The 22,302-nt window shown below is 38.8% G+C and overlaps 1 protein-coding gene across 1 annotated transcript in view; it reads left to right on the top strand.

Annotated features, from left to right (window-relative positions):
• The first annotated feature begins 2,157 nt into the window (after positions 1-2,157).
• LOC127941447 (glutamate receptor ionotropic, NMDA 2C-like) overlaps positions 2,158-22,302 on the top strand; it is a 67,966-nt gene continuing 47,821 nt past the window's right edge. The window contains exon 1 of the mRNA XM_052536490.1: positions 2,158-3,067. The gene's annotated coding sequence lies outside the window, so the exon portion shown is untranslated. The remainder of the gene's footprint in view (positions 3,068-22,302) is intronic.

Here is a 22,302-nt window from a genome sequence, read left to right as displayed (position 1 = left end):
AAAATAGGCTAACCATTGCATCATAACCACGCGACTCTCTGTCGCATTACCGTACATACAGGAGGAGAAGCTCGCAAGCAATTAACTTAATATGGCGTACTGGCGTTACATTTTAAAATACTATACAAAATAATTAATCAGAATACTTACTCCTGCTCACTCACGACAAAGAACTCCCCGCTCAAGCTCGCCGTCTCTGCAAGATTAACGATGGCAGTGAGGTACTGAAGCAGAGTGCGAATCAGCGTGAAAAACACGAAAGTCGTGGAACAATATTTGATGACTGTTTTACAATTAAAATGTTAAACGGACAGCAGTAATAGCCATGCAAATTTTGCTTACTTAGTAGACTGTGTGTATATATATATATATATATATATATATATATATATATATATATATATATATATATATATATATATATATATACACACAGTCTACTAAATTATCAAAATATATATAAATTAATTATATATATAAATTAAATTAAATTGATGCATTTAGCAGAAGCTTTTATCCAAAGCGACTTACAGTGCATTCAGGCTAACATTTTTTTTTTTTACAGAACATGTGTTCCCTGGGAATTGAACCCACAACCTTGTGCTGCTAACGTAATGATCTACCGCTTGAGCTACAAGAAAAAATTGATATACATATAGCTTGAAAAACAAATAAATAAATATATATATATATATATATATATATATATATATTTTTTTTTTTTTTTCAAGGTTCTTATTGGATATGTCTGCAAAATGCTTATATGTCCAAAATAAGACTTTGCCAGGACTCTATAGTAACAATCCTATAATGGAAAATACATTTAGACATTTAGAAGATATAGTATTCTCTATGGCCATGTTTACTTTATGGGCTTGTATAATTAGGACAGCAAAGTCAGAAGCTGTAGTGAGACAGAGAGGAAGATGAGGACATGAGCCAGGCCTCACAACTGGATCCCATGAACCAACAGACTTTACTGTCCACACCAACAGACGTGATTTTTTTAAAAGGTCTTTTTAGGCCTATATATATATATTTATAGTGTGAAAATATTGTGACAAACAATGTATATTGGCAGTTTAAGCAGTACTATATTTTTGAATTCCATCACTGAATGGTGTGCATTAATTGAGTTTTCTGATTGGTTCAAAACATTTTTTTGTCATAGGACCTTAAATTTGTACATTATGAAAGTTGGTCATGTAACATCAAAAAACCAGTGAGATTTGACCTTAGCTGATGTTTAGAATTTTTGGATCAATTTCATGCTATACTTGTGTCCTTTTTGGAGCTTGATTGTTTTGTACAAAATGTACTTTCGCAATATGGACAAAAGCAGCAGAAACATTCTTCAGAATAACTCCTTTTGTGTTTCTCAGAAGAAAATAAGTCATACAGGTTTTGAATGACATGTGGGTGAGTAAATGATGATATTTTTAATTTAAATTTTTTAATGAATTCTCCATTTAAAGAAAAAAATATGCAATCTTTTTATGCAAGTGTAAATAAGTTATAAAGATATACTTTCTAGGGTATTACAGCTTCAGTAATTCAGTTCAACAACTCAATGAATTGAATTCTACATCCAGGACCAGAATAATGCATGGATGGATGATGTTTGCTTGTACTTATGTGTGTGTGTGTGTGTGTGTGTGTGTGTGTTCATTTGCATAATTCAAAGATGTACGAGCTCTTCTGCCTCTCAACTGTTTGTTTAATACACATTTTTGACCATTATAAAAAGTGAGTCCAACTAGATAAATCCACCCCCTGACCTTTAGCACTGAGAGAAACTCCTATTAGGCTACAGCATTTGAGCTATTGGTAGTAAAACCCAACCTAGATGCTGTACACACAAGTATACGGTCGTAAACAAGATTATAAAGTAAAATTGGTGTCAATGCCAAAAGTATGCAGTTGCATTCGCAGACTATGAAATTGCTATCAATATTATGTCTGGACTTCAAAGAATGGGAGTGGAAATAACCAATCACAGAAAGCCATCTGTTTAAGAAGAGTTATTTAAAGAGAGAGAGAGAAGATGGTCTACTCTAGAGGAAGGGAGAAGGGAGGGAGGAGGGTTAGAGAGAGAGAGAGAGAGTTAGAATAAATCCTTACCACATAATGATTACAGCTCACAAGTCCTGCCTCTGATATGGAGTGCAGAAGGAGCCGGGATTACAACTACAGTAATCTGAGAACCGCAACTGCACTCCACAGCATCAGACGAACACACATCAAACATCAGGGGTCAGGGGAAACAGAAATGAGGAACTTTTGAACAGGATCTTGCTTTACAACTACAGGAGACAAAAATAGTTACAAACTCCAGGGAATAAGAAGCTAAAATATCTGTTGGCTAGCAATCAACAGCCTATCGGCCTGTGCCACCTGTGTGCCCTTCTAACTGCCAGTGTTTTTGGAGTAATCCATTGTGTCTTTTACTGGAGTCAGGACTACACTTGAAGAACGTGTTGCAAATAAGTTAGCAAGGTAAACAAAATCTGTTCTTTGGACTGAAAAGAACTCGGAATGCACCGAAAACTCCATTTCCTGTTTGTTTATTTTGACATGGAACAGCAGAACATTCTAAATTCTATTCCATTCCTGATCTGATTTGGACGCACTGAGATTTTGACCCGTCCAAGGAATGCTGAGACACATGCGGCCCGTAACCTGTGACCATCCTGGACGAGGAGCTCTATGTGCATCTGCACCAGGACACTTGTGGACAGCCGTCTCCTGCGTCTCATTTCTCCTCTAGCATTCGCTCTTCCTCCATCTCTCCACGCCACCTCCTATTTCCACCCCCCTCCCTCCATCCGTCCCCCCCTCCCCTCACGAAGATGATGTGACCTTCTGCCAAACTGCTAGAGACCATGCTACTGTCACAGTGGGCTGTTCTGTCTACACTGAAATAGAATCAAACAAGAGCCACGAGAGAGAGAGAGAGAGAAGAAGGGGGGACGAGGGAAAAAAAAGAAGAAGAAAAAAAATCAGGACGAGTCACGAAGGAGAAAATGTGCTGTCGGGTGTCCGGGCTGGATGTGGTTTGCCAAAGCAGGTAACTGATCACCTTCACTTCTGGCAGGGATGTTGCTGGCACACATACATGCAGATGCACTTTAAACCGTTTTTTTGAACTTGCGCACCTTAACCACGTTAATTTGTGATTTTAGTGAACTGGCAATTCCATTTATGATCTGTGCAGTGTGAAATGAATGCTAGGTGTGTTTGGGTTATGAATCATCTGGAAAGTGCCTTACTGTGGTCGGACAGGGCTGCGAAACTCTCATCTCCAGCCGGTGCACCCACAGGTTGGATGCTTGTTGAAATAATAAAGTTTTCATTCATGTGTGATGGACACCAGAAAACAAACCTGTAGGTTAATGCATGTTGTTGCTGTAGTGTGTCACTCTGAGGTTCCTGGCTTGCAGGTACACCAAAGATCAATCACTTCTCACAGCAGATGGAGCGCGTTTCCCGTTAAAGTCGTTGTCCTGGAATGTTAAAGCGGCATAAATTGAATTCCGTTGAGGGGTGAACTGAGAGATCTTGGAATTGAAGCAATGACAGCTTCCAGTAATTACTGTTGGGAGCAGTTATTATGGAGCACACAGTGACGCATTTGGGATTCGTCCCGCTGAAGCTGTGATAATGTGCCACTTTCGTATTGGGAAGAGGGTGCTTCATAACAACAAGGTGGATAATGGGAAGAGGTGTATGGGATGGCTAGAAAGAGACAAATGCTAGTCTATCAGATCCAATCACAGGTAATCTTGTACAAAATGTTCAGGGAAAGTTATTAAGAAATCAAAGTGGTGGGTGACAGTTTCAAAATTAGAAAGAGCCCAGTTAAATATATACTCCAGGGCAAATTGAGAAACATAATCAATCATAATTATATCTCTTCAGTTTCCAATAATATCAATATGATTTTTGGGAGAACATTTATAATTAGTAAAACAGGAGATGATTAGTAAAAATCAACTGTTGTTTTCAAATATTTTTGTGGAATATAGATAGAAATGTAATTTATGTGAAAAACTGAAAGATTTTGTAGATGACCTGATTGCCCTTGCCTCCTTGTACTCCTCCAGAGCAGTGCTTTCAGAGTAATACCTTTTTTTTTCCTTTTTTTTTTTTAGATATGACCTGATATGATTTTCCTTTTAATAATAAGAATAAATACTCCCCTTGCAGGAATAACGTTTATATTTAAGCTCATTCGATGACGAGTTTCATATGTTGTAGTTATAAACAAACGTAGACAGGATTTAGATGTCTCTGTTAGCATATTTGCTGAGAAATGTAAGGAAGGTCTGTGTAGGGCTGGCACTGCATGTGTAGTGTGTACTATGAAGGACACAGTGTGCGCTCTAGGAGTGTAGGACAGTTACGTCAAAACTACGAGGTGTTCTATCTTCACTCAATTTGTATAGCATTCAAGGGTGAGCCTGTATAGATCAGTTGAGAAATCATGTCTCATTTTTCAGTTTGTCCTTCAACCAATTAAGAAGCACTTATAGGTTACTAGATTTCTCAAGGTTGACCTGGAACCTAGAAGATAACTTTCCAAGTAACAAGCTAAATATACAATTGTCCCCCCTTTCTTTCTTTTTTGAGAGTCATGTTTGATACATCTGGCTTTTATGTAGTATGATATCAATGAGATCTTTATAAGTGTGTATCAGAAAACTTAGAATGCATACAAATATCACTTGTCGCTCTATATCTCCCAATAATGTGCCAGATGATATTTAAATGCTTAGTTTTATCATTTTATTAGTAAGTTTTAGCTCTGCAGTTTTTTTTTTGTGTGTGTGAGGCAAACCATATGAAAATACATGTAATATTGATACAGTAATATTTAAGAAACAAACAAATAAACATTTCTCAAAAGCATCACTTTTGAACATGAAGAAGAAAAAAAAAAAGATTGTATGGATCATTTCAACTGTTTTCAATCCAATAAGTGTTCATCTTAAAATGGCTAACAATATAAAAGAGCCACAACCTGGATTTTTTTTTAAGGAATGACACTAAAAGGCATTTTATTTGCTAAAAAAAAAGTATAAGCCATCAATCAGATGATAGAAGGCATTTAGTAGATGGTGAATAACAAGGTTTTCAGCAAAGTTTTGATCATGCTGATCATACAGAGGCCTTGGAAATCTGTGTATCAAATATTATACAGTAGGCTTCATAATGGTTAAGTATCAGCAATAGTAACAGATAGACACAGATACAAAATAAAATTGTTCTTCCCAAATATGAGTGATGATGAACAGAAGAAGAGATTGGGAAAGTTGAGCCAAGTCATGGAGAGGGTGAGTGTGTGCTGGTTGTCAAATGCCTGTGTGCTCATCTATGTAAGTGTGTGTGTGTGTGTGTGTGTGTGTGTCCACTCTGTTGTGTGGTGAACAAGTCAGTGCAATGTGGAGCCAGCAAACCCTGGGATCAATGCATCTGTTCTCTGCTTACACAGAACACAACCAGCAGAGCTCGCCTTCACCTTATCTGTCAACACTCAATACTCGCAACACAACAGTAATCACATCAGATTCTGTACGCAAAACAAGACTTCATCTGATCACTGATCATACCCTTTCTTACCAAGCTGTTTAATGAGACATACAGTACGTCTGTCTGGTGTGAGAATGTTTTTATTTTATTTTATATGTAAACAATTTGAATTCAGTTTGTATTGAGGTGGCAAACCTGATGCAGAATTCACATTTTCCATTTAAATGTACAATTCACATTTCAAACATTTCAAAACAATTCACATTTAAATGTAAGGAAGTAGAATCTAAATTAATTGAAATTCAAAGAACTTCATGTCACTGATGTTTTTAACTAGAAAAGCATACTTTGTCAAGACAAACATTTCGTTTTTTAAGTTTCATATTAAATGTCAAAAGCCTAGCAATGACTTACAATGAGGGTTATTAACTAAAGCCATAAAGACTTGCATTAAAATTGCTTTAAATTAAATAGGGAGGGATTTTTTCAATGTATTGTAACTATGTATTAAAACTAAAATAAAAAATAAAAAACAGACATAAAAATAATATTTGAATTAATAAAACATTACTAAAATAGCCCTGCTTACACATTAGCATCAAGGTGGCAACGTTTGCATGAATAAGCACCACTTTTTTTTCTTCATAAATTTGTATTTCACATGTAAGATTTGTTTTCAATGCAGCATGGTGTCGACTAGTGCAAATGGGTCAAACTCACATGACTAAACAGATGCAGTCTTAATCCATACTACAGCCAAACATGCACCACATATCCACACCAAACACACACAATATATTATATTCCTCACATTATATATGCACAAAATGTGTTTATTTACATAAAAATGCACCACAGGTGAAAAAACAAAACATATCAACAGTTGATGTGAGGAATTACACTGAACAACAACAACAACAACAACAACGACAATAACAAAAAAACGCAACACTATTGTTTTTGCCTCCATATCTCTCAAGTATTGTTCACAAATCTGTCTAAATCTGTGTTAGTGAGCACTTCTCCTTTGCCGAGATAATCCATCCACCCCACAGGTGTGGCGTATCAGGATGCTGATTAGACAGCTGGCCACAATAAAAGGCCACTCTAATATGTGCAGTTTTATCAGATTTATCAGATTATCTCGGCAAAGGAGAAGTGCTCACTAACACAGATTAGATTGTTGCATTTATAATTTTGTTCAGTGTACATTACATTCATTATGTTGTCTGATATCACCCAGCGCCACAGAACGACGTTCAATCTTTGCACAGAGACACATGGAGTGAATAAATTAGACCGGAGCAGCAATGCTGTTCTTACTGGCAGTTAAATGAATAGACGTGGTTTTATGAAGACGATGCTGAAAGCCATAATGACAGTGCAGTAAATTCAATGACCCCAAATTGCAGGTCTGTCCTCATTTACTCACTCTCATGTAGTTTTAAACCCTTAAGACTTTCTCTCAACTCAATAGGAGATGTTTTACAGAATGTTCACGCTGCTCTTGAGTCTACGCGACTTTATTCAACATATTCCAAATTCATACAATAGCTTTGTTCGAGGAACCAACCGAAACATTCCACAAGAAATAGTGTTCTCAAAGTGTGGATAAAAAGCCATACAGGCTTGGAACGACATGAGGCTGAGTAAATGATGATGTTTTATTTTTAGGTGCGCCGTTCCTTTAAGACTGCTCTTATTGTCCAGTATTTTAGATGAGTGACTGGCACTGCTCACACCGCTTAATGAGATCTATCTCCCAGAAACAACATCCAGCGCTGCATCACACCATACAGGACAATGCCTCGTCAGCAAGTTGGCACATTACGTGTCGCCCAGAGCTGATCGGTTTAATGAAATGTGTGAATGACTTATAGATAGATAGATAGATAGATGAGAGTAGAGAGGTTAATGATGCAAATGAGTTCAACCCAACAATATTACATGACAAGCGTGACACAGCCACTGTGGGACAGATTGCAGGATTGCTCCAAGGTCATATAGGGGAAATTGTACATTTTTTAAGCAACAAGCTCCCATGGCCACATAATTGGAAACGAACATTTCTCCTTTGACTGCAGGTGGAAATATGTTAACGCATGTGTCTTTCTCTCTCTCTCTCTCTCTCTCAAACACACAAAGCTTCGGTAGTGGGGAAGCTCCATTGGCGCGCTCAGGTGTTACTGTCAACAAAACACGTGTTTGCATTTGTATTCAGAATGCAATCCAAGTGCACCTTGGTCACTATAATGTCCTCTGCCAAAGAAGAAGACAGAGCGCTGTAGGATGCAAGGAAAACAACGGCGAACACCAAAGCAAGAATCTCCTCCCCTGCATTGTAGCATAACACTCTTTAAGGGAATATTACGTCTCTAATATGAAATATTTAGGCCATTTTTAAAAATGGATGCCTTTGTAAATGTATTTTTTTACTCTACATATTACAAATGGTTGTTTATTGTTCATACTTGGACAGACCCTAAGTAGCTTGTTGAGAATAGGTCTTCTATTACTTTTAAAAGTGATCAAAATTACTATATTCTCCTAAAAAAAAAAAAAAAAAAAAAATCTATAGCAGGAAATATTTTTTGACTTTAAGTTAATTAATTTAGTGTTACCATATGAAACATTATTTGGTTCAAACATATTCGTAAGCACTCACCTACCAACAATTTTTAACACCTTGGCAACATCACAGTAATGCCCTGGCCACCACCGACATGTATATTTTTACTTTGATGATGATTAAGATGATTAACTTTTTATTTATTTAAGTAATTAATTAATTCTGATTAATTACTAAGTACTGAAGTGATAGTTTAAGAAATTTCTTTCATCATTTACTCACTGTCATGATGTTCCAAACCTGTATGTGTTTCTTTCTTCTGAATATATTTTTATGAAATTTTGGAGAATGTTTTACCTGTCTTTGTCTATATGATGAAAGTCAGATTTTTTTTACCCATTAGCATACACTATTGTTTATAGTTTTAGTATTAATTTTATTTTTAGCAACAATGTCAACACAAGTCAATACCACTGGATCCCAACGATTCACAAAACGGCACAAAAAAAGAAAAGAAACAGAATTTATTTTTGTTCCACAAAAGAAAGTCACACAGGGTTGCATTTCCCAAATGGAACTAAGTGCTGTCACTTACCAGTGAGTAAATCATGGCAGATGTTTTGCTTTTAGGCAAGCTACCACATCATGTATAGTCGTATACAAGTATTTTTGTAAAATCAAGTATTTTTCACACTACAGATGTGACTGTGACAAAGCTGCTTCCCTTCCTTGTGCGGAAGGTCACTGAAAGTTACTACATTTTTCAACACATGGGAGACCGAGGGGCGAATGGGTGTCGATCCACAAGCCAGATTACAAACAAAGTGGTATGTTTATATCCGGATTACTCTGTGAGTGGGTTGGTGGCAGTGCGAGTTAGAAAAAAGCAAGTGTCGTGCGTGAGCAGAGGGAAGCAGATACTCTGCTGTTAAAGCAGCGTAGTGACATCTGGATGAGCGGAGATTCTGTGATGGATGCCACAACCTCAGCTTAAGGCCGTCTTATCATGATCCCGCACTCCAAATAGCCCACACACACATATACATATCTATCCATACATGAAAACCCAGTGGATGCTTTTGCTATGCACCATAACCCAACATGTACTGGAGTTTAGTGTTACCAGCAGTGCCATATATGATATACGGAGTCTACAGCTACATGTGTCAAGTAAAATGTATCATTGCCCCAGCACCACATTTTCAATTCCAATGTAATCTGCTGCCTTTCTGATGTAATTACAGTTAAACAGCCTGGAAACAAATCCTCACTCTCACGCAAAAACATACCAAAAAAAGAAAAAAAAAAAGAAAATCAGCTTGCTGTGCTAAGAAGGCTGACAGTGAGTGAGAAATGTGTTTGGGGGGAAAGATCTTGATGGATGGACTCTTTGCATTCTTTTAGGACTTTTAGGACTGGGTTAATAGAGATCTTTACAGAATGTCCCAGGTGCTAGTACAGGACCAGATCCACGTCCTTTCTAATGGTCAATATTAATGCTGATGAGAGAAAAGCCATGTGAAGAAGGTTATTACCTTGGGTTCCTAAAATGAGAGTTTTGGATAAAATGTATGTATAAGGGGCAAGTTTTAATGGAGTTTTTTCATTCTTTAATATTCAAGATGATAACTTGTGTGAATATATATATTCACACACCTTCTCATTCAAAGAGTTTTCTCTATTTTCATGACTATGAAAATTGGAGAGTCACACTGAACCTTGAACTTGACCTCTTTTTGTAGGGATGCACCAATTTTTTAGCCAATAATCGGTATCTTCAGATAAAAACAATTATTTCCACTCTCAGCCATGGAATGATTTTTTAAAAACAGCTGATGATCAGGGCCAGTTATTTTTTGTCAGTCAAAAGGCAGCGAGATAAAAAAAACATGTCAGACAGACTTGCATTAAAAAAAGAGCCTCTTGTGTTGAATTTAGTGCTGTCCAGGTTTACGCAATAATAATGTATTAACGCAGCACCGTTAACACAGGTCATATTTGACCCTATAGCTCAAGCCAGGGATGCAAGGTCCGAGATTTTCCCTTCACAAAACATTATTTGTGATGAGACTCCAATCCAATTACTTCAAAAAGCTTTGTGGTTTGGTTTGGAAAGGACATGTGGCCAAGTATGGTGTCCCATACTCGGAATTTGAGAACTCTGTCTCAAATCTATTTATATCTTTATATAAATTATAATGGTACATAATAATAGTAACACATTTTTCTTTTACATTTTTTGGTTACTTTTTTTGCATTGTGCAGTTCACTAAATGGTCCTGCGGTGTGACAAATTAATGTTTAAGAGTTCAAATATTCCATGTGGTCTTTCAGTTTACATGAGGTCATAAAAATGCATGCATAATAATTTGAAAATGTTGTTCAGATAGAGTGTAGCATGTAACAACACAGGACAATTCTGTGAATGTCATGTCAAAGTACCCACATAGGAATGAACCAATGATTTATTATTTATTAACCACCCACAATACCTTAGCACTGTGTCTGCATGCACATGCACACAACATACAAATTATGTTAAGATGATGTAAACATTTAGTTGCAGTTACATTTACATACATATCAAGGTCAAACTTCTATTTTAATCAGGATTTATGTGATTGCTGCTGACAAAAGACCTCAGGTTTCTATAAAATAAGAAAGACTGAAAGACTTTAATTTTTATGCATTCAAATGCAGTAAGATTTGGACATGGGAAAGTACTTGAAGGCTGTATAATGTTATAGTCACCTTGTGAGGCGTTTATACCTGCAGCAGCTCTCAGAATCAGTCAGTGTCATGTTAAGCCAGCACGGCTGCTGCATGACTGTGCTGTAATGAGTCTTAATGGCCCTTTAATGGCTCGTTAAGCCACAGTCATGCAGCAGCTTTAATGAGCGCCTTATGAGGAGGTGCACATGCTAAAATACACTGTCAAACACAATACCACAGAGAGAGTCAGCACAACTCTCCAGGCCAGTCATGTGTTGTGGACATTTTGATCTGTGTTTCATTGTTTGTGATCTATCTTGGGTTAGTAATTTACACATGGATCTTTGGGCACCTCAATTTAGGTTTAGCACAGCTAAAGCGTCATATCCCAGGGTTCAAAGTAGCCTTAACCTAGTGTTAAGCATAGTGTGATAAGCTTATAAGAAGATGTAGGGCAACTAGAGAAACCCTTGATATTGAGAGCAATGGTAGTTTGCTGCAATTTTGTTGTTAATTGTTTGTGGATTGAATTAAGGTGGTCATGGTTTGGCAGATTAGCATGGACAGATACCCACTGCCAGTAGATAACTGTAGCTGTGTCTTCACTCTTCTGCATGTAAGAAGCATCTATCTATCTGTCCGTCTGCCCGTATATCCATCTGTCTGTCAGTCCGTGTTTCTGTCTGTCTGTCTGTGCTTCTGTCAGTCTTTCTGTTCATCAGTCTGTCTGTCAGTCTGTCAGTCTGTCTGTTCGTCTATCCAGCTGTCTGTTTGTCAGTCCATGTTTATGTCAGTCTGTCTGTTCGTCTATCCAGCTTTCTGTCAGTATGTGTTTCTGTCTGTTCGTCTATCCGTCTGTCTGTCTTTCTGTCTGTCTGTCTGTCTGTCAGTCCGTGTTTCCGTCAGTCTGTCTGTTCTTCTATCCATCTGTCTGTCAGTCTGTGTTCCTGTCAGTCTGTCTGTTCATCTATCCATCTGTCTGTCAGTCCGTGTTTCTGTCAGTCTGTATGTTCATCTATCTATCTGTCTGTCAGTCCGTGTTTCTGTCAGTCTGTCTGTTCATCTATCCATCAGTCTGTCAGTCTGTGTTCCTGTCAGTCTGTCTGTTCATCTATCCATCTGTCTGTCAGTCTGTGTTCCTGTCAGTCTGTCTGTTCATCTATCCATCTGTCTGTCAGTCCGTGTTTCTGTCAGTCTGTCTGTTCATCTATCCATCAGTCTGTCAGTCTGTGTTCCTGTCAGTCTGTCTGTTCATCTATCCATCTGTCTGTCAGTCTGTGTTTCTGTCAGTCGGTCTGTTCATCTATCCATCTGTCTGTCAGTCCGTGTTTCTGTCAGTCTGTCTGTTCATCTATCCATCTGTCTGTCAGTCTGTGTTTCTGTCAGTCTGTCTGTTCATCTATCCATCTGTCTGTCAGTCTGTGTTTCCATCAGTCTGTCTGTTCATCTATCCATCTGTCTGTCAGTCCGTGTTTCTGTCAGTCTGTCTGTTCTTCTATCCATCTGTCTGTCAGTCCGTGTTTCCGTCAGTCTGTCTGTTCTTCTATCCATCTGTCTGTCAGTCCGTGTTTCCGTCAGTCTGTCTGTTTTTCTATCCATCTATCCATCTCTCTGTCAGTCTGTGTTCCTGTCAGTCTGTCTGTTCATATATCCATCTGTCTGTCAGTCCGTGTTTCTGTCAGTCTGTCTGTTCGTCTATCCATCTGTCTGTCAGTCCGTGTTTCTGTCTGTCTGTCTGTGCTTCTGTCAGTCTTTCTGTTCATCAGTCTGTCTGTCAGTCTGTCAGTCTGTCTGTTCGTCTATCCAGCTGTCTGTTTGTCAGTCCATGTTTATGTCAGTCTGTCTGTTCGTCTATCCAGCTTTCTGTCAGTATGTGTTTCTGTCTGTTCGTCTATCCGTCTGTCTGTCTTTCTGTCTGTCTGTCTGTCTGTCAGTCCGTGTTTCCGTCAGTCTGTCTGTTCTTCTATCCATCTGTCTGTCAGTCTGTGTTCCTGTCAGTCTGTCTGTTCATCTATCCATCTGTCTGTCAGTCCGTGTTTCTGTCAGTCTGTATGTTCATCTATCCATCTGTCTGTCAGTCCGTGTTTCTGTCAGTCTGTCTGTTCTTCTATCCATCTGTCTGTCAGTCTGTGTTCCTGTCAGTCTGTCTGTTCATCTATCCATCTGTCTGTCAGTCCGTGTTTCTGTCAGTCTGTATGTTCATCTATCCATCTGTCTGTCAGTCCGTGTTTCTGTCAGTCTGTCTGTTCATCTATCCATCAGTCTGTCAGTCTGTGTTTCTGTCAGTCTGTCTGTTCTTCTATCCATCTGTCTGTCAGTCCGTGTTTCCGTCAGTCTGTCTGTTTTTCTATCCATCTATCCATCTGTCTGTCAGTCTGTGTTCCTGTCAGTCTGTCTGTTCATATATCCATCTGTCTGTCAGTCCGTGTTTCTGTCAGTCTGTCTGTTCGTCTATCCATCTGTCTGTCAGTCCGTGTTTCTGTCAGTCTGTCTGTTCGTCTATCCATCTGTCTGTCAGTCTGTGTTTCCGTCAGTCTGTCTGTTCTTCTATCCATCTATCCATCTGTCTGTCAGTCCGTGTTTCTGTCAGTCTGTCTGTTCGTCTGTCCAGCTGTCTGTCAGTATGTGTTTCTGTCAGTCTGTCTGTTCTTCTATCTATCTGTCTGTCTGTCTGTCAGGCTGTGTTTCTGTCAGTCTGTCTGTTCTTCTATCTATCTGTCTGTCTGTCTGTCAGTCCGTGTTTCTGTTCGTCTATCCACCTGTCTGTCTGTCTGTCTGTCAGTATGTTTTTCTGTCAGTCTGTCTGTTCATCTATCCGTCTGTGTTTCTGTCAGTCTGTCTGTTCTTCTATCCAGCTGTCTGTCTGTCTGTGTTTCTGTCAGTCTGTCTGTTCTTCTATCCACCTGTCTGTCAGTCCGTGTTTCCGTCAGTCTGTCTGTTCTTCTATCAAGCTGTCTGTCAGTATGTGTTTCTGTCAGTCTGTCTGTTCTTCTATCTATCTGTCTGTCTGTCTGTCAGTCTGTGTTTCTGTCAGTCTGTCTGTCAGTATGTTTTTCTGTCAGTCTGTCTGTTCATCTATCCGTCTGTGTTTCTGTCAGTCTGTCTGTTCTTCTATCCAGCTGTCTGTCAGTCTGTGTTTCTGTCAGTCTGTCTGTTCTTCTATCCAGCTGTCTGTCAGTCCGTGTTTCTGTCAGTCGGTCTGTTCGTCTATCCATCTGTCTGTCTGTCTGTCTGTCAGTCTGTGTTTCTGTCAGTCTGTCTGTTCGTCTATCCAGCTGTCTGTCAGTATGTGTTTCTGTCAGTCTGTCTGTTCTTCTATCCATCTGTCTGTCTGTCTGTCAGTATGTGTTTCTGTCAGTCTGTCTGTTCTTCTATCCATCTGTCTGTCTGTCAGTCTGTGTTTCTGTCAGTCTGTCTGTTCGTCTATCCAGCTTTCTGTCAGTCTGTCTGTTCGTCTATCCGCCTGTCTGTCTGTCTGTCAGTATGTTTCTCTGTCAGTCTGTCTGTTCATCTATCCAGCTGTCAGTCTGTGTTTCTTTCAGTCTGTTTGCTCGTCTATCCGTCTGTCTGTCTGTCTGTATGTGTTTCTGTCAGTCTGTCTGTCCATCTATCCGTCTGTCTTTCTGTCTGTCAGTCTGTGTTGCTGTTAGTCTGTCAGTCTGTCTGTTCGTCTAGTCAGCTGCCTGTAACCTGGAAGCATAATGTGGAGCATGAGAATCGTGATGAATGGCTGCGGGCAGAACAGAGAGGAAAGTATATCTGCGTATTAATGTGACAGCTTGTTACTGATGTTTATCACGAGGCCATAATGACAGGCATCATTTAATCAAGACAACATGAGTAAATATAAACCTGGAGCTTGTCAGGGCCGATGACAGACAGACAGATGTTGACTCACGATAGCTAAGAGGTGAAATCTGATGGCAGGCTGAATGAATGCTGCAGTTTAAACATTCGTCAGCACCACAGTCATGAAGATTCATATTAAAATGGAGTGCTGACCTTGATCTGATGTGACAATAAACGCGCCTGTTTATTGACTAGACTGTTTGTCCAAAAATGAGATCAGTGAAGGTGCGTCTGATTTAATATCCCTTCACATTCACTACAAGTCCATGGGCATTTTATGGGATCAGATTGCTTAGCAAGTTGTGCTGTTTAACCTTATTTTACCCAAACACTTAAACAGGTTTTTTTTTTTTTTTAGGTTATTCAAAGGGTTTTAAAAAATTGTATATGGCAAAGTACCATATTATTATTATTATTATTATTATTATTATTATTATTATTACATTCTTAAATTTTTCTATTTATTTATTTATAAATACTTTATGAAAATTTATGAAGTCACTGAAGTCTTGTGGAAGGCAGATAATGTCATTTATTTCTACTTTATTCAAAGCATTGTAAGTAAATGTAAAAATGCTAAAACATGTATTGTTATATTGTAATATTATAAAGTGTTGATTGTTAGATTAAACTTAATTTATATGTATAACATTTTTTAGAATTTCCAAAGTATTTTATATAAGACTTAACATGGTAGAGCACCATATTATTATTATTATTATTATTTTTATATGCTTATTTTCTATGTACTTATAAATACTGTATAATGTAAACAATATATACTTTTTGCATTACAGTAATGGTAGTGAGTAAGTGGAGTGGTTATTTGACATGAAAATTATTTAATATTTACTATATTATATTATTATAGTATATTTACTTTTTAAATTAAAAATGATGTAAACTGTATAGGCCTATAGTGATTATAATATGTAAAGCTACACAAGAGTCTTTTGGCTCTTGCTTGTAATTTTGCCAGTATGCTGTAATTCTTGTGCAATATTCAGTTTTATCTCATCTGAGCGGTCAAGCAGGAGGAGGAGCTTTTTATTATGTCATAGTATTTCCTTTTTCTTTTAAAGTTTCAATCAAAGCCTGGTTATGTACCTTGGTTATGTTGGGGGTTATGTAAAGGATTGCATCTTTAAATGTCATTGTACCACTATGAGGAATTTTCCAAGGTCAGAGTGTGATGGAACTGAAGTTGGAATGTGATTCCCTTGACATATCAAAGGTTCGGAATGTGATGATTGAATGGGAAAAATTAGCTCAGGGATGGATGGAAATACTTTCCAACAACTATACTTTTTTTTTTTTCAAAATTTGTGAGGACCTCAACTCAGAAACGGGTTGAGCTTACAGTTTTATGTTGGTACTCTTGTTAAAACTGATGAATGGTATCAATAGCAATCAATAAGTACATTGTGATTGTAGCTTTTCCTCTCTCTTTCGTCCACTAGAGGGTGTTGAACACTTCTTTGAGGTTTGAAGCACTGTATTAAGTTCCTGCTGCTAGAGATTTGATCAGACCTGCAAAATACACTCTTAATCTCCAAATATTTTTAACTCAAGACATTGTACAAATGTAAAAAAAAAGAAGAAGAAAAAAAAAGAAAAAGAAAACGAAGAGTGCTGGCAGATAAGGAGCAGAATATGGGAGGAGGATGGTGGGGCGCTTCATGCCAGGCTGGATCTGCAAGCGCTACTTTGATCTAATCTGGTCTGTGTTCTCAGAGGCAGCACTGATTTACACAGAGCCAAATTAGAGAGGTCACTAATCTAAGCAGAGACAAACTTTCTACTGATAGCAGCTCGGGACAATCAAGGACAGTGACACATATTAAATCCATGCAGGAAGTGAGAGAATAAATAGTGTGTGTGTGAGAGAAGAGGGGAAATTAAGTATTAACTATAGACTTGTAGATTGGTAGACTGGATTACAACTCCTAAAGGTGAAGTGTTTTATTAATGTGCCTCTAGAGTCACCAAGGGGAATTGGAAAATAATGACGCTTGTTTATGGATAGTTTATTATCAATTATCTATTTATTTCTATAAATCCTTTAAATATGATATGATTTTGGAAATATTCTATAATTTAAACCTATCTTTTTTTTCATCACAGCAAATACAATAAGAAAGTCAAGTAGTTATTTGTCATTAAAAATAATAACTTATATTTACCTTATTCAAATCTTTTTAAATAAGCTTAAACACTACAAAGCAGTTACCATATTGTTAAATTAATTTTTTTTAAATATAAGCTATTTTTACATTACTCAAAACATTTTAACTAAGATTAGACATGCTAAAACACTGTATTATTATTACATACTTATTTTATATTTATTTAATCATTTATAAATACTGTATAAATAATATAAACTATTACCTTTTACATTTCAGTAATGGCACTTTATATTATATTATATTATATTATATTATATTATATTATATTATATTATATTATATTATATTATATTATATTATATTATATTATATTATATTATATTATAATCTAGCCATGGGGGTCACATTCCAGTGACTTCTGGTCCCAAGCCCGGATAAATAGAGAGGGTTTCGGCAGGAAGGGCATCCGGCATTAAACATTGCCAAATTTAACCATGCGAATCATCAGTACGAATTGCATACCGGATCGGTCGAGGCCCGGGTTAACAACGGCCACCATCGGCGCCGTTGACCTACAGGGTGCTGGTGGAAATTGGGCTACTGTTGGTCGAAAAAGTAGAGGAGGAAGGAGAGTGCATAGACAGAGAGAGAAGAGGAAAGGTAAGAGTGTAAGACTGAGAATAGGAACTCTGAATGTTGGTACAATGACAGGGAAAGGTAGAGAGCTGACTGATATGATGGAGAGAAGGAAGGTGGATATACTGTGTGTACAGGAGATCAGGTGGAAGGGTAGCAAGGTTCGTAGTATAGGAGCAGGATTCAAGCTGTTTTATTATGATGTGGATAGTAAGAGAAATGGGGTAGGTGTGGTCCTTAAGAAGGAGTTTGTGAGGAATTTCCTGGAGGTGAAGAGAGTTTCAGATAGAGTGATGAGTCTGAAGTAAGAGATTGAAGGGTTGAATGTTGTTAGTGGTTATGCCCCACAGGTAGGTTGTGAGTTAGAGGAGAAAGAGAGATTCTGGAATGAATTAGATGAGGTGATGGAGAGTATTCCCACGGGTGAGAGAGTGGTGCTAGGAGAGGATTTTAATGGACATGTTGGTGAGGGGAACAGAGGTGATGGGCAAGTTTGTAGTTAAGGAAAGGAACCTTGAAGGACAGATGGCAGTGGACTTTGCTAAGAGGATGGACATGGCTGTGGTTAACACTTATTTTCAGAAGAGGGAGGAGCATAGAGTCACTTACAAGAGTGGAGCTAGGAGGACACAGGTAGACTACATCCTATGTAGAAGAGGCAATCTAAAAGAGATTAGTGACTGTAAAGTGATAGTGGGAGAGAGTGTAGCCAGACAGCATAGGACGGTGGTGTGTAAGATGACTTTGTTGGTCTGTAAGAAGAGGAGGTCAAAAATAGAGAAGAAAACCAAGTGGTGGAAGCTGAAAAAGGAGGAATGTTGTGAGGAATTTAGACAGAATTTGAGACAGGCTCTGGGTGGTCAAGTAGTGCTGCCAGATGACTGGGAAACTACAACAGAAGTAATCAGGGACATAGGGAGAAAGGTGCAGGGTGTGTCATCTGGAAGGAGGAAAGAAGATAAGGAGACTTGGTGGTGGAATGAAGAAGTTCAGGATAGTACCAGAGGAAGAGGTTAGCCAAGAAGAAGTGGGACATGGACAGGACTGAAGAGAATAGACAGGAATACAAGGAGTTACAGCGCAGAGTGAAGAGGGAGGTGTCTAAGGCCAAGCAGAACGAATATGTACAGGTTAGCAAGGCAGAGGGATCGAGATGGGAAGGATGTGCAGCAAGTTAGAGTTATTAAGGATAGAGATGGAAGGGTGCTCACAAGTGCGGAAAGTGTACAGAGGAGATGGAAGGAGTACTTACAAAAAAAGAGTAGAAGGGGTGAACTCTGTGGAACAGAAAGTAGATAAGATTAGAAGGGATGAAGTCAGGAAGGGTTTGAAGAGGATGAAAAGTGGAAAGGCAGTTGGTCCTGACGTCATCCCGGTGGAGGTCTGGAAGTGACTAGGACAGGTAGCTGTGGAATTTTTGACTAGTTTGTTCAACAGGGTTTTAGAGAGTGAGAGGAATGGAGAAGAAGTGTGTTAGTGCCGATAATTAAGAATAGGGGTGATGTGCAGAGTTGCAGCAACTATAGGAGGATAAAGTTGATGAGCCATACAATGAAGCTATGGGAAAGAGTAGTGGATGCTAGGTTAAGGAAAGTAGTGGAAATTTGTGAGAAGCAGTATGGCTTCATGCCCAGAAAAAGCACAACAGATGCAATTTTTGCTCTGAGAATTTTGATGGAGAAGTATAGGGATGGTCAGAGGGAGTTGCACTGTGTGCTTGTAGACTTGGAGAAAGCGTATGACAGGGTGCCAAGAGAAGAGCTGTGATACTGTATGAGAAAGTCAGGAATAGTAAAGAAGAATGTCAGAGTGGTGCAGAACATGTATGAGAGGAGCAGGACAGTGGTTAGGTGTGCTGTAGGTCAGACAGAGGAGTTCAAAGTGGAGGTGGGACTGCATAAGGGATCTGCTCTGAGCCCCTTCCTGTTTGCTATAGTGATGGACCAGTTGTCAAAGGAGGTCAGTCAGGAGTCTCCTTGGACAGTGATGTTTGCAGATGACATTGTGATCTGTAAGACTGTAAGACTGAGTACATGTGTGTGAATGAAAGGGAGGGAAGTGGAACAGTAAGGTTACAGGGTGAAGAGGTGAAGAAGGTACAGGAATTTAAATACTTGGGGTCAACAGTCCAGAGTAATGGAGAGTGTGCGAAAGAGGTAAAGAAGCGAGTGCAGGCAGGTTGGAATGGGTGGAGAAAGGTGTCGGGAGTTCTGTGTGATAGGAAAATATCAGCGAGAATCAAGGGGAAGGTGTACAGGACAGTGGTGAGACCAGCTATGCTTAGAGACAGTGGCACTGAGGAAGAGACAGGAATCAAAGCTAGAGATAGCGGAGCTGAAAATGTTGAGGTTCTCTTTGGGAGTGACAAGATTGGACAGGTTTAGGAACGAGTACATCAGAGGGACATCTCATGTTGGACAGCTCATGTTTTGGACGTTTGCGGGACAAAGTTAGGGAGGCCAGATTAAGATGGTTTGGACATTAGAGGTAGTGAAGTGCACAACAGATACCACAAAAAGGAACACAAACAGAACAGCTAGGGAAGGCTTCAGGAAACAACTAGCAGAATACTTGGGTAACAGAGAGGGCAGCAAGACCAGGCTGATAGAGAAGGCCACACAAAGCACCACAGAGCAGAGCTCAGAAACTTTTTTACCACGGACCCTGGAGATAGACCAGATGCCTAGCTGGAAGAACCAGGGCAGGACACATGGGGACAGGCCAGGAACTCGAACACAAGGCTAGACCAGACAAAGCTCCATAAAAACACAAGTTAAAATCAGAGATAAAGAATATAAAACAATTAACTAACAAAACTAAAAAAAAAAAAAAAACTATTTAATCAACTTAAGAGAATGATCAAACAAAACCAAGAATCAAGACTAGAAAAACTAAATTACAAATGAAAGAAAAGGGCAAAAACAAACAAATTATTAAAACAAGGAGTAAGACAAGAACATAGAATCACAAGGACCAGACAAAACAAAGGCCCGACACAGACACCGACACCGACACCGACACCGACCGACACCGACACCGACACCGACACCGACACAGACACAGACACAGACACAGACACAGACACAGACACAGACACAGACACCGACACAGACACAGACACAGACACAGACACAGACACAGACACCGACACCGACACCGACACAGACACAGACACAGACACAGACACAGACACCGACACCGACACCGACACCGACACCGACAGTGGTGATGAGAATGACCACGGACCAGCAAACAAAAAGGGTAAGGTGCACTATAAATAGGGAGGAAAGTACATGAGGGACAGGTGAGCACAATTAGATCAACTAGGGTAACAAGAGGGTGTGGTAAAGAGGAAACAAGGAGGAGGGGCTAAAGGAGCACTAGACAGGCCATGTGCTGACACTAGACACAAGAAACAAACATAAAACAGAGTGACAGTGCAAAACCCTGACAGCTCATTATTTGCTCATAAACATTAATCAAGACGTGATGTTTAAAAACCGCTTGATTCTAAACCCTATTAACTCATGTTCTTCACAATTCGCTGTTCGTATGGACTTATGAATAATGCACCGCACCGTCTGCATTCTCATCAGTTACAGTACCAATTTATATTAATAAATTGCTGAACATTCCTCACAGCTGTTATAGCGAACAAGCAAACGCAATCATTCAACCGAGCGGACAAGCTTGTGCATGGAAATTAGCGTGTAGCCAGTGAATTCCAGAGCTATTGGTGAAAAATTAGATTGTGCCTTTTTACTTTTTGGTCCTCTTGATGGATATTTGTGTAAGGGTAACAAGGCCATGCGGACTGTGTGTCGCACGTCTCTTTCCTCTGAGTAAGCATGCATGTGCAATCTGCCAACTGCTGTGTTGAAATCTGTCATTGTCACTGTATAAAATTATCCACATTGCTTTAGATCGCATTTACCAGTAATGTGCTTTAATCAAATTCACCACATGTTTTAATACGGTTCATTTATCTGTTTGACATATACCTGAATTAAATGGCATTATCGACAAAAGAAATGCATTTGATTAGGTCACTGATGAGCCATTTGGCCAATCTGTTACATTTTGCACTTTTCCATATATCAATAATTGCTTGTGCAGCAGAACTTGATTTATATCCCTCACATTTGGTACAGCAAATGTTTTTAAACCGATAGTTAACCTAAAAACAGAATGTTCTGCCATCATTCACAGAAGAAAGAAAGTCATACAGGTTTAAGACAACATGAGGGCGAGTAAATGAAGTACAGTATATATGTATAATACATAAAAACATAAAATGAAAACAAGCAAATAAAAATAATAGAGAACGCTAGAGTTAGAGGGTATTTTTTTAAAATATATGTTTCTTATATTACATTCAGTTTATTAATCTGAACATATTTCTGTTTGTAATAAATGCTGTTCTTTTGAACTTTGTTTTTATCAAAGAATAACAAAATCAAGGTTTCCACATAAATATTAGCTAGCACAACTGTTTTCAACATTGATAATAATAACAAATGTTTATTGAGCATCAAATCAGCATATTAGAATGATTTCTGAAGGATCATGTGACACTGTAGACTGGAGAAATGAGGAAGGTTGGTGCAGGAATATAGTCTTCTCTGCCACACGAGACCGTCGGATGAGGTGATACCATCAGGCCGTGAAGCATGACATGCTAGGGGGGATTACGGAGGATTACATGGTGTCTGGCTCATGAGACACAGTAAATTTGTTCAGCATGTTCAAAGTGGCATCTCCGCAGCACTCGCCTGCAGGCGGCCGGACGGCTAAAGCCATTCAAAGACCCGAATCCCCTTAAAAACAGCGCTGAGTCTGACGGATAACCCCACGTGTCCATACGGATGTTGTTTAAGG

The sequence above is a fragment of the Carassius gibelio genome, chromosome A3 (assembly GCF_023724105.1).
Source record: "Carassius gibelio isolate Cgi1373 ecotype wild population from Czech Republic chromosome A3, carGib1.2-hapl.c, whole genome shotgun sequence".
NCBI lineage: Eukaryota > Metazoa > Chordata > Actinopteri > Cypriniformes > Cyprinidae > Carassius > Carassius gibelio.
This window is presented reverse-complemented; position numbering and strand designations above follow the sequence as displayed.